The sequence below is a fragment of the Pteropus alecto genome, unplaced genomic scaffold (assembly GCF_000325575.1).
Source record: "Pteropus alecto unplaced genomic scaffold, ASM32557v1 scaffold21, whole genome shotgun sequence".
Taxonomy (NCBI): Eukaryota; Metazoa; Chordata; class Mammalia; order Chiroptera; family Pteropodidae; genus Pteropus; species Pteropus alecto.
The window spans coordinates 22,154,309-22,158,160 of NW_006436282.1; the positions used below are offsets into that span (position 1 = coordinate 22,154,309).

General features: G+C 57.4%; 1 protein-coding gene across 9 annotated transcripts in view; it reads left to right on the plus strand.

Moving 5' to 3' along the window:
- MINDY4 (MINDY lysine 48 deubiquitinase 4) overlaps positions 1 to 3,852 on the plus strand; it is a 102,458-nt gene that overhangs the window by 79,792 nt on the left and 18,814 nt on the right. The gene's annotated exons all lie outside the window — the stretch shown is intronic.

A 3,852-nucleotide genomic window follows, 5' to 3' on the forward strand; every position in this document is an offset into this window, starting at 1 on the left:
GGCTCCGGGGGTGGGGGAGGATGGGCTGGGAGGGACGGGCAGGAGGAGCTGGCCCCAAGGATGTGGTGGTGCCCTGCGGCCTGGCACCCTAGAACTCAGGTGGTGGGGAGGTGGCCGGTCAGGTCCTCCTAGGTAAACTACCACCTATTTTGGGCAAGATGTTTTAAATATCAGGGTCATAGACCAGGCAACTCGCTCGTGTCCCCGAAGGTCCCCAGAGACCCCCTGGCTCCAGTCCTCTGGTTTTATGAATGAGAGAGGGGCAGGGACTTGCCTGGCCCACCTGATGGATGTTGAGTCGAGGCGAGTGGCTATGACCATGGGCTGGAACTGTGTCTCTTGGCCACTTGGACATATTTTCCTTCTTATTTACAAACTTCTGTACAAAATGTACAGATTCATTGAGGAAACGAATTGTTCAGATTCATTCATTCATTCAGATGTCCAGACACATGTGAGGTAGGCTTTAGGGTAAAGGGATGAGCTGCACCCAGCCGGGGAGGGAGGGGGACCAGGAATGGGGCTTCAGGGCTCCTGGCCTGCCTGACTGTCACACGTTTGAGGCTACAGTAGGCACTGTGTGGTGTTGGTGCTGGGGACACAGTCCTGGTCCACTGACGCTCTGTGTTGCCACGAGACCAAAAGTCCCTTCTCCTTTCTAGGCCTCAGTTTCCCCATCAGAACACGGAGATGGCAGCTCTCGCTCTCTGGGCCTCATAGACTTTAGAGGGGACAGTGTGGTTGGAAGGACGGGAGACCGTAGTTTCAAGGCTCAGGCGTCACGAGCTGCTCAGTGGCAGGACCTCTGCTGCTCTGAGACGTGTGACGGAGGGCAGGCTGCAGAGAGGCAGCAGAGTGCTCGGCCCGGCTCCTAGCGCCGAACCTGGGCTGGCATCTGCCACTGGGCTGGTTGTGTTCTTTCTTTGGGCATCATTTGTCCCTCTGTGAAATGCCGAGTGCTGAGCGCTCTGCTTTCTGACACCCTCTTCATTCTGTTTCTTGGTCAGCATTGTCTCTGGGACATCCCGTGGAGTCAGGGCAGGGAAAAGCGGTCTTTGTGGCACTTCTGGGCAGAGTTCCCTGTTCCCTCTCCTCTGTCATTGGGTGAAGCAGACACCCCGGAGATCAGACAGTCACCCTGGACCTTTGGTGCAGGTTCTGCCCCTTTGTTCCCAGAATGCTGAGGAGGGTGCCAGCAGGGCCCCGGGGCCAAGCCCTTCCTCACAGGCTTCCATGCCCTGGGTGTGTCCACTCAGGCTCCCCTCACGCTGTGCTTCTGAGAATCCAAAATCCCAGCAAGCTCCTGATCCCTGAAGAAGTCCCAGTGCAAGACAGCCTCAGGGGGCAGGCTTCACCAGGCCATGGCTCCTCCTGGCTCTTGTCACTCAGCTTGGTGCCTGGGTCCTCAGGCTGTGCAGAATTCTCCCGGGGCCCAGCATCGTTCAGCCCCCAGGAGGACTGGAAGGAACAACCTGTCCATTCGAGTAGAATGGTTGTTGGTCCCAGGGAAAGGCCTGTCACAGCTTGTCACAGAAGCCCAGAAAGTGTAGGAACCTCAGAGCTCAGGCAACCCCTCCACAGACCCAGCCCCTGCTCCCAGGACACCGCATGACCTTGGAGACCTTGGAGGTCCCCACAGGGGCCACAGGGGCTGGTGGGAGGGAGACGGACGAGGCCAACCTCTGCCTGGCCTTCAACCAGGGCAGCTCTGCCTTTATGTTTCATATATTGGGCTTCTGTATATTAGATTTCACTTGAAGAAAGGACTCTGAGTCTAAAAGATGTTGGAGGCCACTGGTGTTCGTTTCCCAGGCTGCCATGACAAAGTGTCGTGCTCTGGGTGGCTTAACAACAGGCATTTCTGCCTCAGTTTTGGAGGCTGGAAGTCCAAGGTCAAGGTGTCGGCAGAGTCGGTTCCCTCTGAGGCCTCGCCTCTTGGCCTGCAGGTGGCCACCTCCTTGCCGTGTCCTCGCGTGGTCTTTCCTCTCTTCACGCATCCCGGACGTCCCCCTGTGTGTCCAAATATCCTCTTCTTAAAAGGACGCCAGTCAGATTGGGTCAGGGTCCACCCTAATGGACCTGCTTAACTTAATCACCCCTTAAAGGCCCTGTCTCCAGATACAGTTACATTCTGAGGTCCTGAGGTCTAGGGTTCAACATCCGAAGTCCGTGGGACACAGTTCAGCTCATAGCAGCACTGTCTCCTCGAAAGGGGAGACGGAGGCCCAGAGAGGAGAGGTTTGCAGCCGCAGCCACACGGCCAGCCGGGGCTGGAACTCGGGCCTGGTGCCGGGCCTGCTGCGTCAGCCGCCTTCTCCCCCGGCTCGGCCGAGGCCCTTGTTCCTTCCCTCGAGGACTCCTCACGCTCCGCTCTCCAGGGAATTCCCCTGGAGGGAGGTCTGGGCATCTAGATTTGCCAAAGTTGTAAATCTCTTAAGCCATAAGCCGCTGCTTGGCATCTCCCAAATGCCCTAACGTGAAATACAGATGTTCGTCCCTTTTAAGATCTGAGCCTGCTTCTGAATTTCCCATCATGTTTGCACCTAAGGATGCAATTACCATTTCCTCCCATTGTCCTTTCTGCCTGTCCCTCTGCTCTGAGCTGACGCAGGCTCTCAAACCCGCTGGGTGAACACGAGGCTGTGAGATTATGGAGATCAGGCTGCTGCTTCTGAAAGCTTCGGATGGCTCTGGGCCAGTGATGCTTATCAGTCCATGGGGCTCCTCCGAGGTTATTTTCTTCTCCTCAGAAGATGCTTGTGTGTGCGCGGTTTCCATCAATTCTTCTGCCTGAGCTCGGGCCAGCCGATTGCGGCCCTCGGCCATTTTGTCCCCCGGCCGGCTTCTTCCCAGGCCCGCTGGGCCGTCTCTGGTCGGCAACCCTCCACGGCCCTTCCCGAGGCCCCCCAGCCTTCACGGTTCTCGGCTGGGCCCCCGGTACCAGCCTGTCTCTTCACGTGGACCACAAACCGTCCTTGTTTCGCCGCGGTTATTAAAAACCACAAGAAAGCATTTCTCCTGAGGAGGTCATGGAGCTCGAGTTTCCACACTCGTTTTGGGAAGGATGTAGGCACCAGGGTGTGTGTCTCAGGTTTGTGGACTGATGGCAGATCTTAGATTTAAAGCATAAAATTGAGACCATATTTCTCTTCTCTTCCACCCAAAGGAAAAACAAACGTGGCCCTTCCTGCCTCTGGGCCACCTCTCCGCTCTCTGTGGGGTGGGGATGCAGGAGGCGGGCCAGGCTGGGGGCACGGGGCTGGGTGGGTGGCGTGTGCTCAGGGCCGTGTGCAGCGGCAGAGGGAGCCAGGTCCCTGGCCTCACATCGCCCCACGGGCGTCACCTCTCCAAGCACGTCCATAAAATTTAGGAACTCTTACTCCCCTGGGGGGCCGGAGGGCCGACATTGCCGTCCTTTGAGTGTGTTCCATAGATGTCGCTCCTTTCCTGTTTACCCGTCCCCGGCTCTGTTCAACAATAATGCTTCGTCTCCCGAGGGACTGACTTTGGGTAGGTAAAAGGAATAAATTCCTAATGGTGGACTTTCTAGATGGCAGGAGGGTTGTGAGATCGAGGGCGGGGTGGGGTGGGCTGGTGGTTTCGCTTCTTGGTGCTGGCCTCACATGTTATGGGGCCCCTGCTGACATGACACCCTGAATCATTCTGGCTCCCAGCACCGTACGGCCCCAGAAGACCATTCCCGTTGGTTTGAGGAATTCTTTTGGCAAAGGGGCTTTTTTCACTGCGTGCCTTTTGGGGACCCCATTCTGAGGCCGGAGCCACGGTGGTAACATGGGGTGGGGAGAGCGTGGGCCTCGGAGCGCCCCGGGCGCGTCAGGCCTGCTCCGAGCC